This window comes from Arachis duranensis, chromosome 4 (assembly GCF_000817695.3).
Source record: "Arachis duranensis cultivar V14167 chromosome 4, aradu.V14167.gnm2.J7QH, whole genome shotgun sequence".
In the NCBI taxonomy this organism is placed as follows: domain Eukaryota; kingdom Viridiplantae; phylum Streptophyta; class Magnoliopsida; order Fabales; family Fabaceae; genus Arachis; species Arachis duranensis.
In genome coordinates, this window is record NC_029775.3 from 31,255,068 (window position 1) to 31,268,615 (window position 13,548).

Genomic DNA, 13,548 nt, shown 5'->3' on the forward strand with positions numbered 1-13,548 from the left:
TTGATAGCAAAAAAAATTAGACAAAAATAATTAAAATTTATCTTATTTAATATTTATTAATTCTAATAATAATTAATAAAATAAATATTAAATAAAATAAATTCTGTTTTTTTTTCTTTTCAGTATTATCGGTATATATAGGACTCTCCAAATAGTCTTATATTTAATGAGTTCAATCAATCTTAGCATTCATTCAATGATCAATACTTGTGATTCTCTCTCTATGCTTATTCTCTAACATAGTCCTTTTTTCTTTTAATTCTCATTTTATGGCTATATATGTGACATGCATAAGAAATTCACTATCCTTAATTTCTTGTGTAAGCAACTTTAAGCATACAAAATCAAATGTCATTGGATTTTCTTAAAACGTAACTATAGATTAAAAATCGTGATTATAGACTTATGAGTGATCACAGTATTTCATCGTGACCATAAACTTTTTTTTAATAGTGGATGTAAGAATTTTCAGTTTACTTGATAATAGGCTTTAGTCATATCTCGTGTTAGTCTTAACCGTTTTCTTGTGCATATGTCTTAATCTAATTTAAATTCTTGAGGAAATATATTAATTCGTGTTAGTAATAATCATCAAGAGCATTACCAGTTATTGCTAATAAATATATGAAACTGCATCCTAACAATATTCACATGGTTAATAAATATTATTATTTTAAACTAATATTTAGACAGTAATAATTTATAATTTTATATATATAAATTAATATAATTTGTATTTATATTTATCGTAATTTATATATATAAATTAATAAAAAATTTTATTAAAAATAACTTAATTTTTATACTAGTTAAATACCGATCAAAATTTCTAAAAACTGTTGGTGCTCAAGATTTTTCATTCTCAAGAGAATACATTTTTTTATAAAAACTTAAACTTTTATAATTATTAATTTATATTTACAGATTCTTAAATAAGGCCTTTTTATTTAAATAAAAGAAAGAGAGTCCAATATTATCATATTCTCCTAAACTAATTTTTAAAACGTAAATTTTCTATTTCTATTAATATATAAATTGTCTCCGGACCGTGTATATTAGATAATATATTAAATGCTACACCATAGGATGATTTATGCATGAAAGTTTTCAAAAAAATGCACATAAATCGTCTCAATGTACTGAGCTTTCTAAAATGAACGTAAACCATCCCAACTTGTGATTATTTACGCTTTTTTCTCTTAACCCACAACACCTTGGGACGATTTACCTTCAAACTTAAACCATACTATTTTGTATTGATTTACGTTTTAGAGGCAAACCCTCAAGATCTTGTGACGATTTTTGTACAGATACATAAAGCCCAAGACCCGGAATGATTTATGAAGACAATGAGCCTATAAATAAACGAGTATGGTGTATAACGAGTCATACATGAATTGAGAGTTTTGGGAGAGATGGTTGAGAGTGTGTTTTTGCTAGTTCATCACTAAGAAAAAATTAATAAAAACACAAGTGAGGGTATTACATTCTCTAGTAAAAAGTAGATTGGTGTGTTTGTAAATCTGTCAATGAGTTTGATGGATTTAAAAAATAGTATATTACAGAAGTTAGGAAAGTGCGACAAAAAAACGTGTAAAGAAAATATTTTTTTAATTCCTATCTCACTTAGGCAAGGTTATGTTAAGTTTGAAAAATATGAGATCAGATTCTAAGCGATGACGACATGTGAGTTATACTTCACAGTCAAGCTAGATTTTCAGATTTGGGCGCTATGGAATTGTTTGCGAGAATGGTTGATATATAGGGTAACTTTGGTGGATTTGCTCCAAATTTTCCAACTGGTGTGACAGAAGGGAATTCTAGCGCCATTCTAACTTGTTAAGAGGTTACTGCCCATGTTTCATTTTCATCATTTGCAGCAGATTTACCCGTTCAGGCAGATAATGCAGATGACTTGGGTGATGTGTGTACCTTCGGGGAGCTTGCAGTTGCAATGAGAATAGCACCTATATTGGATGGTGCATTGGCATTCATGGATGTTAGAGATAGAGATCCACTCGCCAAGGCTATAGACGATGATGGGTCAGATTCGAAACCACCACCAGCAACACCGAAACCCTCAACCCCTCCACCACCACTCTGCTCTCTAGAGCCCCCAACTCCTTCACCTATAGAACCTCCAGAACCACTGGCTCCTCTACCCCCTCCCCACCTAGGGCCACCTCTGCCCTCTCTCCAACTAGAGCCACCCGCACCACCTCTCCAACCAGAGCCACCACCACCCCAACCCCAACCGGACCTACCTCCACCATGTTCCCAACCTCCTCGATGACTCTGACTTTTCTCATTGTCATCATTATTGACGTCCTGTTCCTCATCTAACCCAAATACATCATCGAACCCCCTGTCATAGGCTAGTTGTATCAGGTGCCAACACGTTCACGAGTTATCCTACGCTGATTGTCTATGACATTTGGTCCTTGTTGTCTAGCTGACACAACAATATGACTGCGAACATGAGCATCTACAAGAAACCCAGCCTGGCAAGGGTTAACTAGGCCCCGATCATGTGAAAGAAATCTATGGGTTATCCTATACCACCACTCAGGATACTCAGCCGAAGGTCAAGGATCTGGCATGCACCAACTAAAATGCGAGCATGCTCTGATGTCTCTGGTCCCAATACTCATGCCATGTGGCGAATATTTCAGGGAACCATCAGGTCAGTTCTCGACCATCCTTTAACAACAGAAAGTAAATGTTGATGGCTGGATTGGGGATGTGCTAAACTCCTACAAGCTGAGATAGAACTCTGTCAACCTGATGCCATTCAATTGACGCAAAGTAAATCAACGCAGTAGTCAACTTCCATAATAGCGTGTGCTCATGCTTGAGGATATTAAGATGGACTACTTGGATAACCTCAAGAGCGTTGTACAGCATCCAAATAAACTACAACATGATAATTAATCAGATTCAAGTATTATGGCATAAATATAAACAAGGAATCAGTATAATCGAAAGCAAGTAATGGAAGCTTATACTTATATCATCTACACTCAACTTGTCTAGTCTATGTCGAGGAGCGATGACCCGAGGACCCTTCTCATCTAACGATGGCAGGTACCTACTCCACCTGGAAGATTCATAATGATAAGCATTAAACTTAGAAAAAAATTATATGAATTAGTGCACTATAAACCTCATTCATGAAACATACTCACCTCGATCCAAGCGGCCAAAGAATTGTGTCAAACCCTCTAGGATTGAATGTGGGAAAACATAAAAATATCCAAGACTGCAACAATGTTAGTGGCCCAACTAGGTTCTTAACATTTCGGTTAGAAACTCTACAGAGACACCTATAAAACCAGAACAAAGACGCCAAACCCCAGCTATACTTGCCGAGTCCGTCGAGGTCCGTAACATAAAGAAGCCACCGTAAATGGACTCTAATACGAGACTTGTCCGCAAAAAGTATCGTGGACAACATCGTAATGTAGCCACGTGCATAAACCTATATCATGGCCTCTGGTGCATTAGCTGGCATGACTCTGAACTTGTTCTGAAAGCAGGAAAACGACACAATGAACTCATCAATACAATCGTCAGGTGGAAGTTTATCAAACAACTCTTCGTACCACACCCACGCAGGCTTCCCCCTCCATTAATTGCTCAATGTCACTGAGACATCCACTAATTGCAAATTCATCAACAAGGAAACCGAATTGATATGCCACTTTCCTAAAAGGCATGTGAAACGTGTTGGTCTCGGGATGTCATCACTCCATTAATGCACTAATTAGTGGCTCATCAATCTTAAACCAATAATCATTCAGCCTTGCAACATGTAATAATCCAGCACTATCTAGGTTCGGCATTATACAGTTATACATTATCATCTTCTATTGCCTACAAATGCTCCTAACATATCGAGTTGACTGATAACACAAGAATATACAGTCACAACTCAACAATGCATAATAACATCAAAAACCTATATTTAAAGTGAAACCACCCCTAACCTACAACCACCACAACATTCCTAAGCATTTTAAGCCTAAAATATTAACAAATAACTAATTCACAAATTATATAGATTACATTAAGATAACTATAGTAAGATAACTTAATATATTACGGTCATCAACTATATAGATTACAAACAAGTTTGACAACTGACTTCTTTGTCGATAAATTCCGCAACATGCGCAATATCGTTTAATCAGTACATGTCTCTCTCGTTCTCCGCCATCTTTCATCGAAACTGCTTATCCCCCTGCCCTGCCTGGCCCCACCACGACCTTCTCCCCTCTGCCACCCACCGACACTTCTTCCACCGCAATTCGTTGCTGCCGTCGTCGCCATCCACCTCTGGCTGCGCCGTGCACCAGTACTCACTTGGTCGTGCCTTGTTCCGTTGTTGACCCCAAGAATTCTTCTTCCTCCGCCATGGACCGTTTTCTTTTCTAGCTTTTCTTTTCTCCAAGACCTTTCTCGTTGTCAATGGGGGGTTCTCTTTGGCAAATGTTACTCGTGAAAAGTTATTGAGAGTTTGATTATATGCATAAATCGTCACAGTCTATTGTACATTAGCTTGTTGCACAAAAATTGTGCTTGGCTACTGTGTGTTTTGGGATGCACACAAACCGTCCAACCCTAATGTAGTGCTAAAGTGTAATGTTTAATGTATTATTTAATACATAAAAAAACAATTTATATATTAATAGAAATAAAAAGATTCATTACATTTTAAAAATTGATTTAGAAGAATATAATAATATTAGACTTTTTATTTTATTTAAATAAACAAGCCCTTAAATAATGTCCTTTTAAAACTGTTATTACCAAAACCACTAACATATATTAAACGACTTGGAAGAAATAAAGCACTTTCACTTTCAGGGTATTTATATCCTTTGGATCACGCCTATACCATGCCTATAAAGCTAGCTACTTAATTATTAATTAGAAGTTGCTACTCTATATATAATAAGAACAAGAACAACAGTAGTGTAGGTAGTACTATTCTACTATTCTATTTGACAACTGCAATAACTACATTAACGACAACGATATCTCGGAAAGTTTGAAAAGGCTAACCATAGAACCCATCTTCCCTAGGTCATATTTTATGTGGAGAAGGAGCGATGAGCTACCTTGCTTTAATGCTATATATCCATGGAAAACATTTAAAAAAAAATTAGTAATAAATAAATAAAAATTAAGGCGCGTGTATATATATATATATTTGGAGCCACTTGGGGACATGTTCTGACATGTTTTAAGATCCAGCTAATATAGTGTAAATATATAGGTGAGTACTATAGTACTTATTATATTGTACTTAAGTTGTTAAAAAGGATAAATAAATAATATTTAATAAATTTTATATGATTTATTTTTTATTTTAAATATTTTATTTTTTATTTAAAAAGATAAGTTAGATAATTTAGACACCATAATAAATACATCATAGAACTCATCAAATATATATTATTGAGATTCATGTTTATTGTGAGGATCTAGCTTTAATTACATATATTAAGGTTGAAGTATTTTTTTATTGTCCACATTATATTTTATTTTGATAGTTCAACGACTTTATTATACATCTAAATTTTATTTAAAAGTTAATGATTTATTAATAAATTATTGTATATACAAATAAAATTTATTGAGATTCAAGCAAAGTACAGCTCAATAATTAAGATAAAGCAAAAAAGGAATTTACCTTATTGGATGACATGTGTAATGTGGATCTTCAATTATATAGATCACAAATTAACTTAAGTAAGTCGAGTGATCAGTTGTCTACTTAAATAAATGTTGAAGATTTAAATTTTACCTTGTGCATATGATAACTTATTAACATACTTTTAAATGGAACTCAAATTTAAGATGAATTAATAAATATTATCATTATTATTAGTCTTAAAATTTATCTATTTTATACTCTTTACATGTGTTAAATTTATAAATTAATAAAGTTTTTATTGAAAATATAAAAAAATTTAAGTTTTTAAGATATTTATTTTATATTCATTAAATAAAAATATTTAAAATTTTTTACTAATATCTGATAATATGTTACTAAAATTTTATTATTATTATTATTAAAAGATGTTGATACCTTAAAAAACAGAAGAAAAAGAAAACCTCCTACTTTATTTTTGGCCAATAGAAATTAAACCCTGTAAGTTGAGGAGACAAGATTGAATTAGTGAGGGTGCATTTATGATTATTGATGAGTGAATGCGAAGTTTGCTTAATTTCAGCATGCTATTGCTATTGCTATTCACTACTCTTCTCCTCTTTCACTTTATAATCTTTATTTATTTTTCCATTCACGTCTTTGCTCATTTTCTTTTTCCTTTCTCTCATTTTCTCTCTGCCTTTCCCTTTTTTGTCACAACAATTTCACGTTTCTTTGGTTATATATATACACTACGCTTTTGACTATTAACGCTAGCTAGTGACTGCTACATGATTTTTTTAGTAGCTCAACACAACACGAACTTAAGTTTATAATTAGTGAATTTTGATAATAGTAGACATATCTTGAGTTTAACTAGTGAAAACATTCATTTAACAGATCTTAATTAGTTTATAATTTTAAAATACATATTTTTTAGTAAAATTAATAATAAAATATTATATTTTATATTTTAATTAATATTTTTTATATTATATGATATTAGTTTTAGGAAGTGAGTGAGGTTTGGTCCACAGAGCTAAACACTACTAACACTTTCTCAATGATGGATCCAATAATCCAATAATAGTTGCTGTTTTAATTAGTCAAAAGTCAAAACTGGTAGCTGGTCAATGACTATATATGCCTCAGGGACACTATAACATAGCCTTTCCGCTGCTCCAAAATAAAGGACAATTGGACATGCAGACATGCCACTCAATTAACCCCATAATATTATTATATTCTTTTTTGGTCAGTGTCAGTCAATGCAAATTAATCTACATGATTTTTATTCGCTCAAAATAATTTACAATATTTTTTTATACGTTTATTATTTGGCTAAAAATTTAAAATAGGATAAATTTAAGAGTAATTTATGTTGATAAAATAAATAAATTTAAAATTATACATATTCTAAATCAGAATTAATTTTAATTTTGTTAGTGTTGGTAATGAATAGGATAGAATAGAGTTTGAATTCTACCTTAACCTTATTCACGGGTTGAAAACTTTCTTAAAACTCAATTCTACTTTATTTGCGAGTTAAAAATCTCTCGACCCTAACTCTATTCACATCCTAAAATTTTTAACTCTACCCTATCTATAGAAAAATTAAAATTTTTCAAATAAATATAAAATTCAATCATTTCATATTTTATACAAATTAATAAAATAAAAAATAAATTAAAATTAAAATTAAAATTAATAAAATTTAAAAAAAATTCAACATAAAATTACAAATGGCATGATTATCAAATTTTTATTAAAATTAAAATAATATAAATAAAAATAAATATCTTATCACTCTTCTTCTAACTCTAAATTGTTGCAACCTTACTCTTTAAATAACAAACGTACCAAATTAATAGATTAAATGATTAATTTAGTGGATATTTTGAGTTTTTATAATAAAGAAGTTGTGGGTTCAATACCCACTTCCATACCCGACCCTATCCGCAAGTGAATCCTAATATTTTGATATAAATAGAATTAGATTGACTTGATTATGCTATTTACATGTGTTCCTGTGTGTGGTAAGTCTCGGATGGTGTATAACTTGTCATGTTCAGGGATTGAGTTCTCCTTCGTCTAAGACGGATGAGGTGTACGTCGACTTTAAGAGGAACGGCGGTGGCGGACACCTGTAAAGACACTCCGATACTTAAGTTAGTAAGAGTAGAAAATGAGTATAATACAATTCAGAGTGAATAGCATACCTTTTTACATAGTTAGAATTTGGTATTTATAGAATGTTACATCTTCAGAGAAGTTGAGATATTTGCCTGATTTTTCGGTAACCATCTTAGTTTGTTTCTGAGTGGGTTGTTGAGGGCGAAATTTTCTCTAATTTAAAATGAGTCACGTTTATTATTGTATTTAAATTCTGATTTATAGGCATAAATTAGGCTAGGTTATGACTATTAGATCACAGTCCCAAACTTGACCTGTGGTATTTTTCAATCTGATGGGTTAAGCTTTTGACTTTTTGTGGACCTATAAATCAGAATAGTGATAATAATAATAGTAGTAGTCTCGAAGTTTAATTTGTTGTACTTTGAAAAATTATAGTCATGTTTGGGAATAATAATGTAAAAAAAATTTGAGAGTGATTAGGAATAATTGTAAGATATTGATACGAGGATTAGTCCCAAGATTGCACTACAAGAAAATGGAATATTTGTAACAAATTTAAAATTGTTACAAATTTTTTTTTGTTATAAAAATTAGTGATTGTTACACAATAATATAATTTGTTACAAAATGTTTTGTTATTTTGTAAGGATTTGATTTTTTTTGTTACAAATTATATTGGCTTTTGTAATGAATCGGTGTTTTGTTACAAAATTTTATAATATTTTGTAACAAAAGATGAAGTTGTTGAAAAAATTTAAAATATTTTGTAACAAAATATCTATTTGTTTCAAAAACTCTAATTTTTCTTAATCTTTTATAAAGAGGTTCTATCTGACTCTTGTTTCTGATAAAAATTCAACTATATAATTTAGGTGTCCTAAAAATTTTTGTAGTTATTTTTTTATCAGTTATTTCATTAAAAAATTTATTGATAAATTCAATTGCCTTTTAATAGGAATTACAGTCCCTTGATAAATTTTATATCCTAAGAATCTTATTTTAGTTATAAAAATTTTCATTTTCTTTTATGATAAAACTAATTCTTGTTTTTTCTTATAATATTTATAAATTTTTTTAAATATTGTATGTGTTGGTTTATACCTTTTAAATATATTAATACATGATCTAAGTAAATAATTGTAAAATTTATGTGAAGATAGAATATATTATTCATTATTTCTTGAAATTCATTAGGAGCATTTTTTAATCCTTGAGGCATTACATTCCATTCGTAATGACCAAAGAGCACTATAAAAACTGTTTTATATCTATCTTTCTCTTTTACTGCGATTTGATAATATCCTGACTTTAGGTTAAATTTTAAAAAGATATTTACTTTATTTAATTTTTTAATTAAATTACCTTTTTATTTGGCAGAGGGTACCTAATTCATTTTATTACTTTATTAAGAGGTTTATAATTGATAACTAATCTTGGAGTACCTCTTTCTATTTCAGATGCTTTTATCACATAGAAGTCTGTACAGTTCTATAGTGATTTTGAAGACCCTTTATTAGTCTAAATATTCTTGTATTTTTTTTTTACAATATTTTAGATATTCTTTGTTCATATGTATAGATTTTACTTTTATTGGTATATCTTTTTCATTAAATCCATCTTCATATAGTAAAGATATCTCATGTAATTTTCTGTGATGAAAAATTTTAAGATTTAAACTACATAATTCTTTTTTAATTTTTTCTTCAATTTTTTTTATTTTATTCTGTATTTCAAAAGTTCGTAGTTGTTTTTCTATCCTTTTATATATAACTTTTTGATTTAAATAATTAATTTATTTTTTTTCCTTTTTATAGTATTAACTTGGGTAGCCATTTTTTGTAATACATTGAGTTCTTATTTTTTTTGGCTTACTAATGAATTCAAAATGTACAGAATGATTCGAAATAAGTAAACACGTTATTCCATCAATATCAACTAGGAAAGGGTATAATAAAAGTGTAAATGGGTTTCTTAATATAATTTGATGCGATATTTTTTCTGCTAAAAAGAATGTAGTAAAAAAAATACTTTATTTTTACAAATTTTTGTTTTGGATAATTTATAATTTATAGTCATTTTATCATTTTCGGCTTTATAAACTTTTTTGTAGCTTTTTTCATAATATTTTTTTGGTATTAATTCTTCTTGTATACAACTAATATAGCACCTGAATCTACCATAGTTATAAAATTATATTTTTCTTTTCCTATCATTATGGTTACATTAGTGTACTATTTTAATTTACTAATAGAGTTAGTATATTTATATAATTTTCTGGACTCATATTAATATAATTTTTTGGGATTGTTATCTTACTGGTTTCTTCTATATTATTATTTCCTGTAATTTTTTTTTTGAATTTTTATTAGATTTTCTTCTTCTATTTTTAGCAATCTGTAATCCATACTAATATTTTGATGTTTTAATTCTTAAATTTTCTTTTTTAAAAGTCTTATTCCTTCTCTCAGTGAGTTAAGAAAGACTTCTTCTTGTGAATTTATAAAACAGTTATAAATTTTTTTTATTTCTGTGGGTGTTATTTCATCTTTATTTTTTTTTCTTTTTTAATTAGTTCGATTAGCTGGTTTAAAAATTCATCTCTCAAGGGGAGTATCTTTTAATTTATCAATTATATTTATTAAGGTAAAAATTTATTCTTTTGTTAAAACATTTACAATTTTTTCATAAATTTTACGATTACATAATTTTATTCTTAAACAGTTATTTTGCTAATCTTTTTTGTTATTTTTTCCCGAGTTTTCTTCTTCTGATGACATAAGATTTAATTGTTGTATAAAGTAATTTTCAGACTCAGAAGAGTTTTCATAAAGTGATTCTTCTTCTGATTTTGAATTGATTAATAAAGCTGCCAAAGCTTGTTTAATTTCTTTATTTTTTATTTTATTTATCTTTTGTTCTGTTGTTCATTTATTAGCATAATGATCTTGGTTTTTACATTTTCAACATGTTATTTGTTTTTTACATGTGTTCCTATGTGGTAAGTCTCAAATGGTGTATAATTCGTCATGTTCAGGGATTGGGTTTTCTTTCGTCTAAGATGGATAAGGTGTACGTCGACTTTAAGAGGAACGGCGACGACGGACACCAATAAAGGTACTCTAACCCTTAAGTTAGTAAGAGTAGAAAATGAGTATAATGTAATTCAGAGTGAATAACATCCCTTTTTACGTAGTTAAAATTTGGTATTTATAGAATGTTACCTTTACAGAGAGGTTGAGATATTTGCCTGATTTTTCGATAACCACCTTAGTTTGTTTTTAAGTGGGTTGTTGAGGGCGAGATTTTCTCTAATTTAAAATGAGTCACGCTTATTATTGTATTTGAATTCTGATTTATAGGCATAAATTAGGTTAGGTTATGACTACTGGATCACAGCTCTAAACTTGACCTATGATATTTTTTAATCCGACGGGTTAAGCTTTTTGTAACACCCTACCATACAGAGTCTTATGCTTAAGTCATAATTCAAAGATGGCAAGGTATTACGACCTCTAAAATAAAAATTTAGTACGTATAGTAGTATGAATGATTGATTATAACTAGGAGCCTTTGTAGAAAAAGGGGTAAACAAAAATCGCAACTCAAAGCGCAACACTCCGATCGATAACGTAACGAACAAGGTTAACCAACTCGTGATTATATATATATAAAGGAGTGTCAAAAACAGGAATATCAAGACTCAAGATCCGGCTGCGAAGCTAACCGGTCCGAGCATAGCATTATATACATATGATAAAAAAAAACCCCAAAGAAAACCCAAAGGGACACAAATACAGAAACATATTCTCCAAAATCTCCCATAAGAGGAGTCATCATAGTTTGTATTATTTAATGGAGATAAAAGTATCTAAGCAAAACATATAAACCAAAACATAGCCCCGAGAACAAAGGATCTTCGTAAGTATAGAAGTCTCTAGCATGCCTCAGCGGGAAACCTCACGTCCTGCATCTGAAAACCACAAAATCCGCATGGGTGAGAACCAGAGGTCCCCAGCATGGTAACAGCTTCCACATATATAATACATAATAATAGAGGAAAGCCGAAGGCAATCCTAGAACTTCCTCCAAATAATATCAAAGCTTATAAACAAGCTAAACCATAAAGGGTATCTGACTAAAGATTCTCCAGTCTAACTAATACTTCGCCTCTCCGGACAATTTGCGGCTTTATGCCCCGCCTTTCCACAATTATAGCACAAGCCCCATCCGGCCTTGCATGGTGCTCCTGGATGGTGAGCAGTGCTCCATCACCTTCATTGGTGAATATTTACGGGGGCGAGCTCATCCGGGTCTTTCACAGTGCCCGGCCACACTTATGACATAGGGTCAAAAGAGCTTCGAGTCTCAACCTGGAGCACGTGGTGGCTAGCCACTGCTACTACCCAGGGAAACTCGTATCTCAGATAGTGGAAGTGCAAATCACAATTATCAATAATTCAGCATAAACCTGCATGAATTCTCATCCATGGATCAACATCCATATCAGCCATCCGGCTCTCGGTTAAATCCATAACCAGCCAATATTCATAGCATACACAGCTATTCCGGCTCACGGTTCAATCCAGAACCAGTCAATTCATAAACAATTACGGCCCTTCGGCCAATGGCATAACAAGCACTTCCACCACCATCCTCCACATCTCACATAATCATCAATGATCCTCATTGATTATTCATCTTCCCTTTGCTTCACTCGCAAGTTACCTCATTCACTAGCCCTTTTCTAATAGCTAGGCATATCATAATGATTTAAGATATAAGTGGTGAGATCGGAGGCTTAGAAGTATGATATTTGGCTTTTAAAACTCAAAAATCAACTTTGGGATGAAAACAGGGCCACGCGTACGCGCACTCCACGCGCACGCGCGGATGGCCTCAAAAACTTCATCGACGCGCAAGTGTCAAGCACGCTAACGCGTGGATTCAAAATTTGCCAACCGACGCGTACGCGTCAACCACGCGCACGCGTGGGTGTTCTCGTGCCCCAGGCACAACACTGGCACAGTCTGGCATGACTCTCTGGAAAATGGCTGGGCATTGGGTGCAGCACCATCGGCGCGCCCGCGCACATCACGCGCACGCGTGGATGGCATTTTCGGGAAGAACGGCGCGCACGCGCCAAGTGCGCCCACGCGCAAGGGGTCATTCTGCTAAAAATTTTCTAAGTTAAAAGCTGCAGAATTCACCAATTTAAACCCCAATCTTCCAACGGACATAACTTTCTCATTTTAAATCGTTTTTCACCCGTTCTTCGAACGGCATGGACATCCCGGATCCAATTTCATTTCTAAACAGAATTGGCACAAAACAAAGATCCGTAGTCCAAGTTATGTCCCATCAAAGTATGCCCAAAAACCATATTTTTCATAAAAACCACAAAGTGCCATTTTTAAAACAAGCCATTTCCAACTCTTTTCAAAATCAATCAAAACATGCCATTTTCATCCCTTTTCTTTGAAATCAATATAAATATATCAAATTCCACATCAAGCCTCCTCAACTCACACATTGTCACATTACCACAATATACCAAATCATTATCTCAACATTCTAACCCACTTCACCCAAGTGGCTCAAACTCAACCATATTGACATATCATACACTCTTCCTCATGCCAATTCTCAATAACACCAATTCCAATAAATCATTATTGTACACAATTAACATCATACTCACCATCAACATGGTTCAACCCACAATTCAACCATAACCAATCATCAAGCATATATCACAA